Below are 20,284 nucleotides of genomic sequence, written 5' to 3'. Positions count from 1 at the left end.
GCCATGCGCCAAAACTCCGGGTGAGGGGGACCAAGGGAATGATCATGTCGGACGTACTGGTGGGTGGGGCCTCACTGCAGGGTGGAGCTCGAGGTGCCACGTCGAGGGGACTCAAGCCCCATGGCCGTGTTGTGTACAGGGACATTGAAGCACTTACCTGGCTCCTACCGCCAACCATAAGATTGGCCAAGGAGGGGGAGGAGGAATCTCGTCCCTGTAGTCCACTGGAACCAATCCCGTGTGGGCGTGTTTGTGCCACAGCTGGGCACACAGGGGCGGGGGGTCCGCCGTTGGAGCGCCATACCTGCCAAAATGGGGCGGTGGACGGTGGTCGTGACGACGGCCGAGCGCACCGAATATGTGACCCAGGAGACGAGAGAACCATTCTTTTGTCAGGCTTTTGGGTGCCGCAGCCTCCTGGGCATGTGGCGACAAAACATTCTCCTCCTGGCCCTCCACCGGGGGATGGAGTGGTCTGTCGACCAGCCCCAGAGAAGTGGGTCTCCTCCCCCCGGGTCGCCCATCTCGGGGGCGCATCTAAGCCTTCCTCGGGTTCTTAGCGGCTGGCCGCGAGACGGTTGGTGTCTGCTTCCTGCAGAGGACTCCACGCCGGAACCGGGCCACGGGGGCGGGCTGCGGCGGAGCCGGTGTTGTTGCTGCAGGAGGACACCCTTGGCGATGAACAGACAGGGTGCGGGGTCTTAAGCCGCGCCTGGGCAGGATATGCTGTAAGGCCTCCGTCTGCTTCTTCACTGCCGAGAACTGCTGGGCAAAGTCCTTGACAGTGTCACCAAAACAGGCCAACCTGGGAAATAGGGGCATCAAGGAACCGTGCCTTGTCCGCTTCTCCCATCTCGACCAAGTTGAGCCAAAGGTGGTGCTCCTGGACCACCAGGGTGGACATCGCCTGCCCGAGAGTCCACGCCGTGACCTTCGTCGCCTGGAGAGCGAGGTCGGTCACTGAGCACAGTTCCTGCATCAATCCCGGGTCAGAACTACCCTAGTGCAATTCTTTTAGTGCCTTGGTTTAGTGTACTTGTAGGAGAGCCATGGTGTGCAGGGCGGGGGCGGCTTTCCAGTGGCACCGCAGGCCACAGTCGTCAGGGACGATGTAAACGTACAGGCCCTGGATGGGAGGTTCGGGCGCCCACGCCAGGTGGCGGCGCTTTGCGGACACAAGTGCACCGCGAGTGCCTTATCCACCTGGGGGATCACCTAATACCCCCTTGCCACTCCACCATCGAGTGTAGTGAGAGCTGGGGAGCTGATAGACAGGGACCGGGCAGTAAAAGGTGCCTCCCATGATCTTGTTAGCTCCTCATGCACTTTCGGGAAGAAAGGAACGGGGGCGGGGCGTGGCCGTGTGCGGCACCCCGAGCCCAGGAACCCAGGATCGTCGAGCCGTAAGGGTTCAGGGGAGAGTGGAGAGTTCCCCTCTAGCCCGATGCTTGCAGCCACCCGGGAAAGCATGTCTGTCACTTCCGCATCGGCGTGAGACTGGGCGACCGCTCCCGAAGGAGGAAGCCCAGCCGAAGCCTCTGCGTCAGACTGGACAAGCCCGATCTCCGATGCTGCACTCCATAACTCATCGTCTTCCCGAGCTCCGAACGGGAAGTCGAACTCACGCTGAGATGAGCCGGCGGTCTCGTGCGAGAACCCAATCGGGGTAAGCGAGTGTGCTGGGGAATGGGAGGTCCATGGGGGGATACCCGGCAGAGGTGGTCACACTGATGTCCCCAAATCTCCCCCAGTGCTAACCGACATGGCCTCAAACCCGTAGGTAGAAGGACTGGTGCAGGGAGCCGCTGGGGTGGCTTGCGAGCCGCTGGGGTGGCTTGCAAGCCGCGACCGCAACCGCAACGTTGCCATGGTCATGTTTTCGCAATGAGGACATGACTCATCCACGAACGATGTCTCTGCGTGGGCAGTGCCCAGACATGTAAGACAGCGATCGTGGCCGTCAGAAGCGGAGAGATAACGACCGCAACCAGGAATAACACACAAAAGGAAAGGCATCTTTAAAAAGACGTTCCGTGTGTGCCACTCTTTTTGTGAATGAAAATATACTCTTTTAGAATATACTCTCTTATTTTCACTCTGCCAAAGCGCCCAGGAGTGTTCTCTGTACTCCACGGGTGCAGAGGGGGAGAAGCCACTGAAATGCGCCGTAAATCCAGCAGTTTTGAGGTGCGTCTTTGGAGGGAAATTGAATTCAGTGCACTGAATACAACCACTCGGCTCTGAAGAGAAAATCTGAATGAGTGGTTGCATACCAGCTCCTTTTATACCCGTATGTTGGGAGTGGCATGCAAATTCCACTAGCCAAATCTCATTGGCCTTTTTTAAAAAAAGCAGAGGTGTTTGGGGCTCCCAAGAGAGACCCCTAGTGTCACTACATCGACACAACATTGAGTGAGTTACAGATAGGGAACTGGCTCCACTTTTGTTAGAAGTTTATACGGAATCATTAAAGAATGGAAAGCTTCCTCCAACCATGACGCAAGCCCGGATCGGTCTGATTCTTAAAAAGGACAAAGATCCAAGCGAGTGTAAAAGTTACCGCCCAATTTCCCTGATCCAGTTAGATGTTAAAATGTTCTGGCTAATCGATTAAGTAAAGTTACGACATCACTTATACATATAGATCAGGTGGGGTTTATTCGAGTCCGTAGCTCTTCTGATAATATTAGGCGTCTCATCAATATCACGTGGTCAGTAGCGAATGATCAATCTCCGGTCGCTGCCATCTCACTTGACGGCGAAAAGGTGTTTGATATGGTAGAATGGGATTATCTTTTTAAGATTTTGGAAATGTATGGGTTCGGGAGTACATTTATTGTTTGGATTAAGTTACTTTATAGACCCTGTAGCAGTGGTACAAACAAACGTTTTAATTTCAGATTATTTTACTCTGGATAGGGGCACCCGGCAGGGTTGCCCTCTTTCCCCATTATTGTTCTGTCTTGCCCTGGAACCATTAGCAGCCACGATAAGAAAGGAGGATGATTTTCAAGGGGTGATTGCGGGAGGTGTGGCGCATATCATCTGCTTTACCCAGATGATATTTTATTATTCGTCTCCGACCCTACTAGATCTATGCCTTGCCTCCACAGAATTATTAACTCCTTTTCCAAGTTCTCAGGATACAAAGTCAATTGGTCTAAATCCTAAGCTTTGGCTTTGACAGCGTACTGTCCAGTAACAGCCTTCCAGCCGGGTGCCTTCCAGTGGCCCAAACAGGGAATTAAGTATTTGGGAACAAATTTGTCTGATTTAGTCAGAGTTAATTTTGATCCCTTAATAAAAAGGATTTCGAATGATGTAGACAGGTGGGCTTCATTACGCTTATCGATGACTAGGAAGGTTAATGTTATTAAAATTAATTGTATTCCAAAATTCAACTACCTGCTACAGTCTCTCCCTGTAGATATTCCCCTCTCCTATTTCAAGCAATTTGATAGCACAGCAAAGTCCTTCATTTGGTAAGCGTCCCAGGATAAATTTCAATAAGCTACATAGGCCGATTGACAAAGGTGGGTTAGGCCTACTCAAGATTTTGTTTTATTATTATGCATTTGGTCTTAGATATTTGGCTTATTGGTCGCTTCCACCTGAGAGAGCCCCTCCCTGGTTTTGTATTGAAAAGGAAGTTCTTGCCCCTATCTTGCCACTGCAAAGCCTTTCGATTAAACTAGCCAGAGAGGTTAAGTCGAACCCCATTATTTTGCATTTGCACTCGATATGGACAAAAGTGTCCAGAGAGTTTAATTCTGATATTTATTTAAACGTATCCTCGAGCATATGGCTGAACCCTAAACTATGTATTAATAAATCCCCTTTTTGTTGGTCAGATTGGATTGTGAGGGGGGTTAATACACTTGATGACCTATATGAGAGTGGAGTATTGAGACCTTTTGAAAATTTGGGTTCAACATTTTGGGATTCCCAGATCTCAGTTTTATAAGTATTTACAGCTGCACCACCTACTCTGCACTGTTTTTGGGAGTGGCACACGCACCCCCCCCCCCCCTTTGCTTTATAGTTTATTTATGAAATATTCATACATTTTAAATGTGGCTTAATTTTAGCGTGTTTGATTTTAGCTCTTTTTTTTTGTCTTGGCAAACTCCCTAAGAGGTCTTCTTTTATTATAGGTCTCTACAAGCAACTAAAATGAGTGCATAGCATCAATTTAGCATTTGAACATTTGTGAAGCACAGTAAAAACATAATGTGCTCTTGATCAAAATTGGGTTCTATTAACAAAAGGAGTCATGAAAAGAAATAAAACTTAATTAATTCTTCTAAAACTTTTATTCTGCACATATCATGATGACACTGCATGCCCACGTTTGAGTCAACAGATACTGGCTGGCAAAATATATGGGCAAAACATACGGCTCTGGAAAAAATGAAGAGACCACTGCAAAATTATCAGTTTCTCTGGATTTACTATTTATAAGAATGTGTTTGAGTAAAATGAAAATGTTTGTTTTATTATACAGTATTAAGTACTGACAACATTTCTCCCAAATTCCAAATATTGTCATTTAGAGCATTTATTTGCAGAAAATAGCAAAAAAGATGCAGTGTTTTCAGACCTCGAGTAATGCAAAGAAAACAAGTTCATATTCATTTTTTAAACAACACAATCCTACTGTTTTAACTTAGGAAGAGTTCAGAAATCAATATTTGGTGGAATAACCCTGATTTTCAACCACAGCTTTCATTCGTCTTTGCATGCTCTCCACCAGTCTTTCACATTGCTGTTGGGTGACTTTATGCCACTCCTGGCGCAAAAATTCAAGCAGCCTGGCTTTGTTTGATGGCTTGTGGCCATCCATCTTGATCGCATTCCAGAGGTTTTCAATGGGGTTCAAATCTGGAGATTGGGCTGGCCATGACAAGGTCTTAATCCAGTGGTCCTCCATCTACACCTTGATTGACCTGGCTGTGTGGCATGGAGCATAATCCTACTGGAAAAACCAATCCTTAGATTTGGGGAACATTGTCAGAGCAGAAGGAAGCAAGTTTTCTTCCAAGATAACCTTGTATGTGGCTTGATTCATGTGTCCTTCACAAAGACGAATCTGCATGATTCCAGCCTTGCTGAAGCACCACCAGATCATCACCAATCCTTCACCTGGTCATCTAATGGTGAGAGGGAGTCCTGGACAAGCCTTTAAGCCACAGTGTCTCACACCTTCTGTGAAATTTGGTGGAGGATCGGTGATGATGGACATCCTGTGCTGAATCAGCCCAATCAGCGGGAAAGGGAAAAAGAGGAGCCGGGGATGCCAGTTCGAGAGAGAGAGACGCACGTGGCCATGCTGTCTGTGTGTTTTATGTTTATGTTCGTTTATGACATAAAAGTCTAATTGACTGCTAAGCTAGCTCCCACCTCCTCCTTGCCCATCTTTACCCGTTACAAAATGCCTTCCTTCATGTTCCACCAAAATAAAAGTTTCTGCCAAAATAAAGACTCAAGGGTATAACCAGACCACAAAGCAATGCTGCGTGCAAGTGTACTGTACATCAGAAACATGAACATAAATATGCTACTGTTTTACAATAATAATAATAATAACTTTTATTAAACTATAAAGCTATGAAATGCCTTGTTTGATATCAGGTACAAGAGAAAGGTGAGACTGAGGGATGAAACTGGACCACTCTGTATTCACTATACATACCTTCTGAATCATTTTTGTAATCGGACATCCAAAAATGCAGTTTACTTTGACAGGAGAAATTATATCTTTGCATGATAAAGGCACATGGGAAAAACCTTATTGACAAAAACAGGTCAGTTACACTTCTAGGGAGAACCCTTGGTCCTATGAGAGCATAAATCGTTCATCCAAAGCGTGAAGGAGATCGAGCCAGGAAGGAATGTTAAAAACAAATATAAGGCACAGCCACTGAGCGGCAGCATCTTGCTTGTCTGCCCTGACCCCATGTTTGTGCATTTATACAAACAATAAATGCTCCATCGGCATCCAAACTGGCACTAAACAAACTAAAAGCTTCATTAAGGGGCATGGAGTGAGACAGGGATGCAGCTTAAGTCCCACACTATTTAATATCTATATCAATTAATTGGCCAAAAAAAAGAAAATTCCCCTGCACCTGTTCTCACACTAATAGATACAGAGGTCAAGTGTCTTCTATATGCAGATGATTTGGTTCTGTTGTCCCCCACAAAAGAAGGGTTACAGCAGCACTTGTCTCTGCTAGAAATAATCTGTCAGACCTGGACCCTGACTGTCAACCAACAAAATATAAATATTTAGACCTAACAATCACAAGCACATGGAACATTTGCCTGGCTGTGAATAAACACAGAGAAAACAAAACAAGCTATCTATGCCATCAATAATCAATAAACACAGAAATCCCCATTAAAACATAAAAATATTTAAAACTGTAATTGAACCCATTGCACTGTATGGTAGCGAGGTGTGGGGTCCACTTTCTTGCACAACCAGATTGCGTAAAATAGGACAAGCATCCAATTGAAATTATACATGCAGAGTTTTGAAAAAGCGTATTTCAGGTGCATAAAAAAGCAAAAAACTCTGCATGTAGACCTGAATTAGGCCTGTGCCCTCCTACTTTTAAACATCCAGAAACGACCCATACATTTCTGGAAACGCATACAAACAAGTGGCCCCCTCTCCTTTTGTTACAAAGCCCTGAACTGACAAGAGATTACTAATTACTAATACTAAAGCTTGGAACCCATTCAGAGATTGAGTCCCGGTTGCCAGCTTCAAACACACCTTCAGTGACTTATATGTGGTGGTTGCATACATACTGACAGAGGAGGCCACAGACATGGACAAGGATGAATGAATGAATGTATGAAATGTTACATTTATTTAGCACTTTTCTGACACTAAACTCAAAGCACTTTACACAGTGAACAGGTGACTCTCCTCAACCACCACCAGTGTGCAGCATCCACCTGGATGATGTGACAGCAGCCAAAGCGCCAGTACACTCACCACACACCAGCTATTGGTGGAGAGGAGAGAGTAGAGTTATAGAGCCAATTAATGGATGGGGATTATTAGGAGGCCATGATCAATAAGGACCAATGGGGGGAATTTGGCCAGGACACCAGGGTTACAACCCTACTCTAAAGGACGTGCCTTTTACAGTATAGTGTCCCCATCACTATACTGAGGCATTAGGACCCACACAGACCAAAGGGTGAGCATTCCCTTCTGGCCTGCCTAATACCTCTTCCAACAGCAACCTTATTTTTCCCCAGGAGGTCTCCCATCCAGGTGACCAGGCTCAACCCTACTTAGCTGCAGTGGGCAACCGGTCTTGAGCTAAAGGGTGATATGGCTGCTGGTGACCATTTCTACAAGATTCGAGCATGCCATGCACATGACTAGATATAACCAAGTCATTATCTGTGTTGGCGACTTCAGCGCAGTCTCAGGAATAACTAGAAGTGGATATGAGCACATGGTGGGCACGTTTGGAAGCAGCTCCCCAAACAACAACACTGAGAGACTTCTAAACTTCTGCTCAGGCTCAATCTCAAGATTGGAGGCTCATTGTTCCAGCATAAGGACATTTGTCGTTGGACCTGGTTCTCCTCTGATTGAGTAAACACCAATGAACTAAACCATGTCCTTGTAAACACCAAGTGGAGACTTCTTCAGAACTGCAGATGTCACAGAAGTCTTGAACTGAACACCATAGAGTTGTGGTAACCACGATTGCTCTCAAGCTAAAACGGCAACCGTTGAGAGCTCCTGTGAATCCTCGCTACATCACCAGAAGACAGAGGGATCCAGTCATTGAGAAAGCATTTGTGGCTGGGATTGGAGATTGTTACACAGCCTCTGATTGGACAGTTTTCAAGGAAGCTATAAACAAAGCTGCAAGCGAAAATATGGGGCTACAGTCTGGACCTAGAAAAGAATGGATTAGTGATAACACCTGGAACTTAAAGAAATGCCTGACCATACTACAAAACAAGGAGGAAGAGTGCAAGTTACTATAGAAGCAGTGCAGGGCTACCATCCGGCAGGACTATCAGTGGTTGGCCAATAAGAAGGCAGCAGAAGCCGAGGCTGATCTCAGGTCAGTCCAACTTAAGGATGCCTTTGCCAAATTGTGAAGATTACGTTCTGCCATTCCACATGCATCATGCCCAATAGACACCAGTGATGGTCACCTCCTTACTGAAAAAACAGATCTTGGAGTTGTGGAAGGACAACTCTGAAGGCCTCCTTAACAGGCCACCTCCAGTCCCAGTCCACTCAATAGTGCAGAGCAAAGAGGCTTTACACCAGGCTGCTCCACACTGGACAGAATCTTTCCTCTGAGTCTGCTGACCCAGAACAGGAGAGAATTTCAGCAGCCGTTATGGATTGCATACGTTGAAATGAAAGCAGCCTTTGACTCAGTGGATCAGACCGCTCTGTGGAAACTAATGTTGTCTATCGACCTTCCTTCAAAGATCATAGATTTGGTGAGGGTGCTGTACACAGGCAAGTTGAGTGTGGTAAGGAATGACGGCCTGCTGTTCAACTGGTTTCCCATCACCGGCGGAGTTAGGCAAGGCTGCAGGATTGCCCCCAACATATTCCTCCTCCCAATGGATCACATCATGGAAAGAACTGTTCACTGTGGTTACGCAGAAGTAACGCTTGGCAATGAAACGTTTAGTGATCTGGACTTTGCCGACGATGTTGCCATCCTTGCGGAGATGCTGGATGTCCTTGTGCTGTCCTTAGAGTTTCTGGATGAGGAGGCATGCCAGCTGGGATTGGATGTCAACTGGAATAAAACTAAGATCCAGACAACTGTTCCATCAAATACCTGCCCATCACTTGTGTCTATTGCCGGAAACCAGGTAAAGGTTATCGAGTCCTTCACCTATATGGGCTTGCTTACATACAATACAGGAAGCAGTGAACCCGAGGTCTCCAGGAGAACTGGCATTGCTCGCCAATGTTTTACATCACTGAAAAGAAACATCTGGCACTCAGGTATACATCTCCAAACCAAAATTCGCCTCTATGACATCTACATTCTGCCAGTCCTGCTTTACGGAGCAGAAACATGGTCCCTGACTACAACACTTAACCAGACACTTGATGCATTTCACCAGTGCTGCTTGAGAAGGATATTGAATATATCCTATCTCAAGCATACAACAAACAGCAAGATCTTTAGATGCACAGGAGAAGGGCTGATTTAATTCAAGATCCGTAGCAGGTGACTACAATATTTTGATGTCGCTCAATCGCATGTCGCTCAATCGGCATCCAAAGAGGACTATGCTCGAGTACAATGCACCATCATAAATGGCCTCCCAAAGACCTGTAAATGGCCTGGGGGCAGACCGAGAACAATGTGGACATAAGTTATTGAATCCGATCTTGCCCCACTCAATTTTGGTCCCTTCACTGCCTGGAAGTGAGCTCAGGAGTTCGCAGCGCACAGTGAAAAAGCCAAAGCTCTTTTAGTGGGCATTCCGATGATGATGATAATGACCAAAGCAAAACAACCTAAGACAATCAGACCCAACCAAATTATGACAAAAGAAAAGAAAAAATACATTGATTATTGGACAGAACTCACCAAATCCCAAAGCAAACCTGAAACTTATCTATTTTTTATTTTTACTATAAATCTCCATTTTTACATCCACATTGTTCTTCTTTTGTTTTGGGGACATGGATTTAACCAATGGAGTCATATGGATTACTTTTATGCTGCATTTATGTCCTTTTTCAAGCTTCAAAGTTCTGGCCACCATTCACGTGAATTGGATATTTTTCAAAAAAAAAATCTTTGTGCTCTGAAGAAAGTCCTACACATCTGTAATGGCATGAGGATGAGTAAATAATGAGGGAATTTTCCTTTTTGGGTGAACTCTCCCTTTAAATTTGTTTTCAATGTACAATATATTTGACCAATAACCCCATATACTGGTCAGATTTTGTGAATTCATTTATAATGCTTTATGTTTAATTTGTACACTACTTTTATAATTAAAAATGCCAGTTGCCACAGCTTGACCAATTTCAAGACAACACTGACCAAATCCAATGTAGTTAACAAAACACTTATTTTGAGTGAGTATTATTATTATTATTATTATTATTATTATTGTATTACACTTTATATTGTTATTTGTTTTATTTATTGTATTATTTATTTATTATTTAACAATATTTTATTATTTGTTATATATAGTATGTAAAATATGTAAAAAAAATAATAATAATTTCAAGTGAATCTTACATTTTCTTGATTTCAATCATGAAGGGGTGTGAGAGGGGCATCTGATTTTATCGTCTCACACCAAAACAAATAAGGGAGTGGGCTGTGAGAGACGAAACATTGGCTGTTGTGACATTACACAGACGCTCCACCTGACAGCAGGGGTAGGACTAAGGAAGATCTAGTGAGAACATAAATGATAATTTACCTTTTCTGTAATCCCAGTTCTCTGAAACATAGAGTGAAGAGATCCACCTATGGGAAGGGCATACGCACCTGACCTCTGCAGAAGCATCCAATTGCACCAAGTCTGGCTTAACAGACAGGAGCACATGTCCAACGCCGCTGTAAGGCCCCGCCCTTACCCAAGGGCATAAAAGGACCTGTACGTGCTACTTTTCTCAGTGAGCATATTTGCTTCTCGCTCTAAGGGGAGAAAATACAATTTCAGGATTTTAACATACAACACATCAGTTGTTCTATTCATCAGAATGATTGGTTCACATAAGTAGATGTAAAAGACGCCTTCTTTCACATCAGCATTTATTCTCCCACACAGAACATTTCTTCATTTTGCCTATCACTACATTTGTTGCGAATTCACAGTTCTCCCATTCTGACTCGCCTTGAGCCCGCACGTATTTTATCTTTGTGTGGAAGCAGGATTAGCACAGTTACACCTAGTGGGGCTGAAAATCTTGACATATACAGATGATTGGTTAATCACAGGAAGAAAGTAGAACAGAACACACAACTAGTGCTCTCGCATCTCTTGGTTTCAGAGTAAATCTGAGCAAGAGCAATTTCACTTGGGACTGGAGCTGAATTCCATAGCGATGCGCGCTCGTCTGTCAGAAGAGTGCATACTGTCTCTAATGAATTGTCACTCACAGTTCAAAGAGGGAGCAAGCATGCAGTATCACATTTGTCTCACACTACAGGGCCTCATGGCATCAGCCATCCAGGTTTTTCCCTTGGGGCTTTTGAGGATGACAGCTTTCATGAAATGGATTTTGTCTCTTCATCTCAACCCCCTGCGCGATTTCTGTTGCAACGTTACAGTGATCCGTGCTTGCTCATCAGCATTGCGCAACTGGATGACCACAGCGTTTTATGCACATGAGATGACACTAGGGGTGGTTATGATACGTTGTGCAATTGTATCAACAGATGCTTCGCTGTCCGGGTTTGGTGTCACCCAGGAGGGCAGAACAGTGAATGGGACATGGCAGACCAAACTATGCACAGCTCACATAAATTATCTAGAGCTCCTTACTGTATGGAAGGCTCTAAGACATTTAAGAGCTTCAAGTGCTTTGCATACACAGGGAGGAAAGCAGGAGCTGTTTTCTCAGGCCAGGCGGTGGCCCCAACAGTTTTCCATCATAAAAATTCCTCTAATGATCGGCTGCATTTTGGAGGGCTGGCCAATCAATGTTGAGCCGAGCGGCCACTTGCTCACACACCTCGAGGAGAATAGCACGTGGTAACACAAGGTTCATGCTCAAAAGAAGAAACACCAGGGTGGGAAGTGTCTTTGACTAAACACAAGTCTGGTCGGCCCAGCTGAGAGAAGGCAGAGTCTGGGAGGCCCCAGAAAAAGGCCCAGCAGAGGTTGTACTTCCTTTGCCAGCTGAGGAAATTCAACCTGCCACAGGTGCTGCTGATACAGTTCTACTCAGCAGTCATTGAGTCTGTCCTCTGCACTTCAATAACTGTCTGGTTTGGTTCAGCAATGAAATCAGACATCAGAAGACTACAAAGGACAGTTCAGACTGCTGAGAGGATTATTGGTTGCCCCCTGCCCCCCCTTCAAGAACTATACACTTCCAGAGTGAGGGAAAAAGCTGGAAAAATCACTTTGGACCCCACTCACCCTGCCCACTACCTTTTTGAACTGTTGTCTTCTGGCCGACGCTCCAGAGCTCTGAGCACCAGAACCGTCAGGCACAGGAACAGTTTTTTCCCTCAGGCTATCCATCTCATGAACAGTTAAATTGCCCCATTGAGCAATAACTATGTGCAATACACAGTTTAGTCTTTCTTATATTTATAACACATCCAACCTCTTCTGCCATTTGATTCCTCTGAAAAAAACAACAACAAAAAAACATTTGCACTGTACATAACAGATTTGTATTTACACTGAACATAACAGATTGCATTAGATTTGTACTACTCATATGTACGTGTGTATGTATGTATGTATGTGTGTCTGTACGTATGTGTATAATTAGTTTTTTTTTTTTATAATATTCTATGTCATGCTGTTGTTTTTGTATTGTTTTTGTATTGTTGTACACTGGAAGCTCCTGTCACCAAGACAAATTCCTTGTATGTGTAAGCATACTTGGCAATAAAGCTCATTCTGATTCTGATTCTGAATTGCAGCGTCTTCACCATTTCCTAAATCCGAGTCATCATACTCAAGTTCACTGCCTTGGATAGCAGCTACATTGAGCCTCCAAAGCAGGAGTTTCCTTGGTAGGGACAAACAATGGCCTCAATTTTCAGGGAAGGAGAGAGCTTCCTCCACATGTTTGAATTCCATGCACACAACACAGAAGGATGGGAATCTCTTGCTGCGATAAGGGCAGCAGGGCATGTTTGCGACTGCTGGTTGCCGGCACTCTCAGGTGACGTGTGTTTGGGATGATCCATGCTACAGAAAAACTCTGAGTAGTGATTCACTGAAACCAAAGGCGGTTAGCCAGAGATGGAGGGAAAATGGCAAAAAGGAAAGGCGGGCTGCCGTAAAGAAATATGTGGGCCAGCAAGGCTGGCTTACAGGCTGAATAAAACAGCAAACTGACCAGAACTCCTTTGGCAGTCACGCCTGGTGAAGGCTGATCCGAAGATGTGTCCTCCTGCAGACTGTTAAATGAGAGCCAAATGTGAAAACCAGTCGAGCTGTGAGAATTCCGCATTGAGGTTGTGAGAAGCGAATGTCAATTTAGGAAAGTAGCATGTACAGGTCCTTTTGTGCTCTCAGGTAAGCGGCATTGGACACACACTCCTGTCTGCCAAGCCAGACTTGATGCAATTGGATGCTTCTGCAGAGGTCAGGTGCGTATGCCTTTCCCATAGGTGAATCTCGAACACGAGATAATGAAAGAGAGCTTTTAGCTGAATGGATGATGAATGACGCGCTTCAGGTAGCAGATCACCACAAGTTCAATACTGATTGTAATCTCACAATCTCAATCTCTGAAATCGTCATTCCTTGCAGTGCAGAATGATGACAATATTCTTTACTGTCATTAAATAAAAGAATACTTAAATGAATCACCTAACGCTGATGATCAGGGCTTTTTTATAGGTCTTGATGGGATGTTGCAAGCTGCTGGCACCCCTCATGACATAATATTGGAAGGAGACTTTAATCTTTTGATGGACTCAGTCCTTGATCATAGTGAAGCAAAAGTGTGTAAGCCCCCTAGAGCAACACTGACACTTCACAGGATGTGTAAAAATCTTGGTCTTGCAGATATCTGGTGACTTTTGAACCCATCTGGTAGGGATTATACATTTTTTTCATTAGTTCATAAGTTTTACTCTAGAATAGATTTTTTTTTTTTATCTAAGTCTCTCATTTCATCTGTTGTAGATTGCTCAATTGGAAACATTTTAGTCTCAGATCACACCCTGGTGAACTTAGATGTTGCCACATACAGAGAAAAAGAAATCATATAGTTGCTGCTTTAATGTATCCCTTTTGCAAAATCCTGATTTCCAACAAATGTTAAAGACTGAAATCAATGTCTATATGGAGACCAACTGGTCCTCAGTATCTTCTGAGGGCGTGGCTTGGGAGGCACTTAAGGCTGTTCTTAGGGGCCGGATCATACAGTATGCCTCATTCACCAAAAAATCCAAAGCAAGAGAACTCGTGGAGTTGGAAGGAAAGATTAAAAGTGCAGAGGCAGAGCTGAAGCGCTGAATGTCGTCTGATGGTCTCAGAGAACTGACCGTTTGAAATACAGATATAATACTATTTTGTCGTGGAAAGTGGAGTTTTGGTTGTTCAGGGCAAGACAGTCATACTTTGAGTCGGGGGACAAAGCAGGGAAGCTTTTGGCTAGATATATAAAGCAGAGAGAGTCTTTTTCTACCATTCCCTCAGTGAAATCTGCTGGTGGTGAAATATTTACCTCAGCCATTGATATTAATAACGCCTTTAAAGAATTCTATCTTGATCTCTATAGTTCCACGTCTTCGTCTACTGATGAAGATATTAGAAACTTTGTGGAACCATTAGAACCCCTAAACTGACGAATGAGCACAAAAAAAAAAAAAAACTCTCTTGATTCTGAGATAACCTTGAAGGAACTTGACGAGGTAATTAATTCCTTACCTACAGGCAAGGCTCTGGGGCCAGATGGTTTTGCCGCTGAATTTTTCAGATCTTATGCTACAGAACTGGCTCCACTTTTGTTAGAAGTTTATACTGAATCATTAAAGAATGGGAAGCTTCCGCCAACCATGACACAAGCCTGGATCAGTCTGATTCTTAAAAAAGACAAAGATCCAAACGAGTGTAAAAGTTACCGTCCAATTTCCCTGATCCAGCTAGATGTAAAAATTTTGGCAAAACTTTTGGCTAACCGATTAAGTAAAGTTATGACATATTTTATACATATAGATCAGGTGGGGTTTATTCAGGGTCGTAGCTCTTCTGATAATATTAGGCGTTTCATCAATATCATGTGGTCAGTGGCGAATGATCAGACTCCGGTCACTACCATCTCACTTGATGCCGAAAAGGCATTTGATATGGTAGAATGGGATTATCTTTTTAAGATTTTGGAAATGTATGGGTTTGGGAGTACGTTTATTGGTTGGATCAAGTTACTTTATAGACAACCTGCAGCAGCGGTACAACCAAATGGATTAATTTCAGATTATTTTACTCTGGATAGGGGCACCCGTCAGGGTTGCCCTCTTTCCCTATTATTGTTCTGTCTTGTCCTGGAACCATTAGCAGCCATGATAAGGCAGGAGGATGATTTTCCACGGGTGACGGCGGGAGGCGTCTTTATGCAGATTATATTTTATTATTCGTCTCTGACCCTACTAAATCTATGCCTTGCCTCCACAGAATTACTAATTCCTTTTCCAAATTCTCAGGATACAAAGTCAACTGGTCTAAATCCGAAGCTTTGGCTTTGACAGCGTACTGTCCAGTAACGGCCTTCTAGCCAGGCACCTTCCAGTGGCCCAAACAGGGCATTAAGTATTTGGGCATTTTATTCCCAACAAATTTGTCTGATTTAGTCAGAGTTAATTTTGACCCTTTAATAAAAAGGTTTTCGAGCGATGTTGATTATTGGGAAGGCTAATGATATTAAAATGAACTGTATTCCAAAATTTAACTACTTGCTACAGTCTCTCCCGGTTGATGTCCCACTCTCTTATTTCAAGCAATTTGAGAGCATAGTGAAGTCTTTCATTTGGAGTGGTAAGTGCCCCAGATTACATTTCAATAAGTTGCATAGGCCGATTGACAAAGGTGGGCTAGGCCTACCCAAGATTTTGTTTTATTATTATGCATTCGGTCTCAGACATTTGGCTCATTGGTCGCTTCCACCTGAAAGAGCCCCTCCCTGGTTCTGCATTGAACAAGAACTTCTTGCCCCTATTTTGCCATTGCAAAGCCTTTCCATCAAACTAAATAGAGAAGTTAAATCACACCCCTTTATTTCACATTTGTACTCAGTATGGACAAAAGTGTCCAGAGTTTTTAATTCAGATATTTATCTAAATGTTGCCTCAAGCCTATGGCTAAACCCCAAATTATGCATTAATAAGTCCCCTTTTTGTTGGTCAGAGTGGATTGTGAGAGGGGTTAATTCATTATGTGATCTTTATGAGAGTGGTGTGATGAGATTCTTTGAAAATTTGGTTCAATATTTTGGGATCCCCAGATCTCAGTTTTTAGGTATCTTCAGTTATGCCACTTGCTCTGTACTATTTTTGGGAATAGCATACACCCCCCTAAAGCAGCAGATACTCTAGGAGAGGTGATTTCTGCTTTTGGAAAGGGCCATGAGGCATCAGTGTATTACTCCTTATTAATTCAGAGTCTGGGGGACGGAGTCTCAACCACTCTCAAGAGATTATGGGAGAAAGATTTAAACCTGGAATTGGAGGAGGGAGAATGGGCTAGGATTTTAAAAAACATAAAAACTGCATAGAGAGATGCAAGGGTGCGCCTTATACAATTCAAGATTTTACATCGGTTCTATTGGACCCCCTCTAAATTGTATAGGCTTGGTCTTAAAGATACACCCACCTGCTGGCGATGCCAATCAGAGGATGGAGACATGGCCCATGTTTTTTGGTGGTGTGCTGAGATTCAGGAATTTTGGTTGAAGGTACAGAGTGTTGTGTGTGACGTGTTGGGCATTCGGATTTCGTTTTGCCCCAGACTCTGTGTTTTGGGTGATGGGGCGGTCATCGACGTAGGTGACAAATACATAAACAATTGGGTCCTCACCAGTGCGATGATAGGCAGGCAGATTGTTTTAAGGGGTTGGAAATTGGTGGGAGCACCCTCAATTTGGGAGTGGTGCAAGGAGATGGGAAAGGTGGCAGCCTTCAAAGAGGTAACATGCAGAAGGCTGGGGATATGGGATTCTTTTATTGGGAAATGGGGTAGATATTTGATGTTTTTGTGGGGCTCTCAGAGTGGGTCTGTGGAGAGAGAGGTATAATTTAGAGTTGTATGTTTATTATATGTGTATATGTATGTATGTATGTATGTATGTATATATGTATATGTGTGTATATATATATATATATATATGTGTGTGTGTGTGTGTGTGTGTATGTGTATGTATACATATATTTATTTTTTATTATTTTATTCTCTGTATATGTGTGTACTTATGTAAGACCACTGGGATGTTCATTTGGGGTCGGGTGGGGTTCTTGATTGGGGAGGGGAAGTAGTGGGAGTTAATGTTGATTCATTGTATATATGTTTTGTTTTTCTTTGCTTTGAAAAATCAATACAAATTTTAATCACAAAGAATACTTAAATGAACACAGATGCAACAGCATGACATGGTCCGAAATTATGGAACTTTACAGCTCTCAAAAGATTAAACTCAACAAAACAAACTGCAGAGTGCTTTCAATATTGTATTATGCGCTCAAGCCTGATACTCTTAGAGACAATAACTGTATTTACGGTGTACATAACATTTATATTCCAAGTAAAAGAAAAGTACAGATTTGTTATTCTTTAGTCTTTTTCACTCCATGTAAAAATTAATACAATCACTAAACCTTTAGTAAGTTTCTTAACCCTATAACCCTGTGCATATCAAATATGATACTCAATGTTTGAGGGCTCCTGTTTCACTGTCTGTTCAAGAAAATAAGCCAAAAACCAATGGTATGTAAGATTCACATGTTTATGCCACAATCCAGTGATTATTTGTGAAAAAAATGGTTATAATGTTTTAAATCAGTCAGTTAAAATATGGCGGCGGACTTGCACAAAAAGTGACTCTATGTTGAGATAAATTACAGCTTATTTTAAAAGTTCAAGGTAACATTATAATTAAAGTTATTGAAATGTTTGACAATAAATGTCTAGCCTATCATTGTTTAAAAGCACTATGTTTAAATTAATAAATTACTATTCTGAAATTATGATTACATTTTATACATTAGGCTTTATGGGTTAAATATGCCATTAGCATTCTTTTATACATCTGAAAGTAATGTATCTGACAGAAACTATACAAAGTGTTATATTTATAATATTATTGTCCTTTCCTCTTGAAAGACTAAATAGTAAACTTTGTTATAATTTCAAAAATGTGTTATAAGTGTTAAATCTATGAGAAAATTATTATATTTGTTTTTAGAGAGCAAAAAGTTACCTAGGATTTCAAATATGACAAATTTGAAATATGACATGCTGTAATATACAAATAAATTATATAAATAATAAATATGAAGAAAAATATGAATTTGTATGATATGCATGCCTCTACATCCTGTAATTTATGTAGAAAATGAAACAGGACAGTTAATATAAGGACAAAATATTATAAGGAAAATTAATGAAATAAAACTTGGTGCAGTAATATAATATACTGTGTATGTGTGTGTATATATATATATATATATATACAGTGCATCCGGAAAGTATTCACAGTGCTTCACTGTAAAAGACGAGGCGAGGAGCAGTTTTTCCTTCTTCAGGTGAGGCTTTATTTTCCCCTCTTGGCGACACCACTTTACAGTTTACCTTCACACACTAAACTGACACTAACACACACTGCTTTCATAAATAAACTTCCACTACTAAAAAAATCCTTGCTCTGGCTCGGCTCTGTCGTATCCAGTCTCTCTCTCGACTGAGTGTTGTGTCGCTCTATTTATGCCGCTCTCCCCGTGCTCACTGAAATTAGAGACAGGTGATAGACATAATTTAGCTCAGGTGTAAGCACCCTTACTGCTTTCTCTCTCCGGAGAGATGCTTGACCACGCCCCCGCTGCCACATTCACTTTTTCCACATTTTGTTATGTTACAGCCTTATTCCAAAATGGATTAAATTCATTATTTTCCTCAAAATTCTACAAACAATACCCCATAATGACAACGTGAAAGAAGTTTGTTTGAAATCTTTGCAAATTTATTAAAAATAAAAAACGAAAAAAAAAAATAAATAAATAAAATAAAAAAAAAAATCACATGTACATAAGTATTCACAGCCTTTGCTCAATACTTTGTTGAAGCACCTTTGGCACCAATTACAGCCTCAAGTCTTTTTGAGTATGATGCTACAAGCTTGGCACACCTATTTTTGGGCAGTTTCTCCCATTCTTCTTTGCAGGACCTCTCAAGCTCCATCAGGTTGGATGGGGAGAGTCGGTGCACAGCCATTTTCAGATCTCTCCAGAGATTTTCAATCGGGTTCAAGTCTGGGCTCTGGCTGGGCCACTCAAGAACATTCACAGAGTTGTCCCGGAGCCACTCTTTTGTTTTCTAGGCTGTGTGCTCAGGGTCGTTGTCCTGTTGGAAGATGAACCTTCGCCCCAGTCTGAGGTCCAGAGCGCTCTGGAGCAGGTTTTCATCAAGGATGTCTCTGTACATTGCTGCATTCATCTTTCCCTCGATCCGGACTAGTCTCCCAGTTCCTGCCGCTGAAAAACATCCCCACAGTATGATGCTGCCACCACCATGCTTCACTGTAGGGATGGTATTGGCCAGGTGATGAGTGGTGCCTGATTTCCTCCAGACATGACGCTTGCCATTCAGGCCAAAGAGTTCAATCTTTGTTTCTCATGGTCTGAGAGTCCTTCAGGTGTCTTTTGGCAAACTCCAGGCGGGCTGTCATGCGCCTTTTACTGAGGAGTGGCTTCCGTCTGGCCACTCTACCATACAGGCCTGATTGGTGGAGTGCTGCAGAGATGGTTGTTCTTCTGGAAGTTTCTCCTCTCACCACAGAGAAATGCTGGAGCTCTGTCAGAGTGACCATCAGGTTCTTGGTCACCTCCCTGACTAAGGCCCTTCTCCCCCGATCGCTCAGTTTGGCCAGGCGGCCAGCTCTAGGAAGAGTCCTGGTGGTTCCAAACTTCTTCCATTTACGGATGATGGAGGCCACTGTACTCACTGGGACCTTCAATGCTGCAGACATTTTTCTGTACCCTTTCCCAGATCTGTGCCTCGATACAATCCTGTCTCGGAGGTCTACAGACAATTCCTTGGACTTCATGGCTTGGTTTGTGCTCTGACATGCACTGTTAACTGTGGGATCTTATATAGACAGGTGTGTGCCTTTCCAAATCATGTCCAATCAACTGAATTTACCACAGGTGGACTCCAATCAAGTTGTAGAAACATCTCAAGGATGATCAGTGGAAACAGGATGCACCTGAGCTCAATTTTGAATGTCATGGCAAAGGCTGTGAATACTTATGTACATGTGATTTTTTTCATTTTTTATTTTTAATAAATTTGCAAAGATTTCAAACAAACTTCTTTCACGTTGTCATTATGGGGTATTGTTTGT

Source organism: Myxocyprinus asiaticus, chromosome 39 (genome assembly GCF_019703515.2).
Source record: "Myxocyprinus asiaticus isolate MX2 ecotype Aquarium Trade chromosome 39, UBuf_Myxa_2, whole genome shotgun sequence".
NCBI classification, from domain to species: domain Eukaryota; kingdom Metazoa; phylum Chordata; class Actinopteri; order Cypriniformes; family Catostomidae; genus Myxocyprinus; species Myxocyprinus asiaticus.
The sequence above is the reverse complement of the archived record's forward strand: the minus strand, read 5'-3'. Positions refer to the sequence as shown.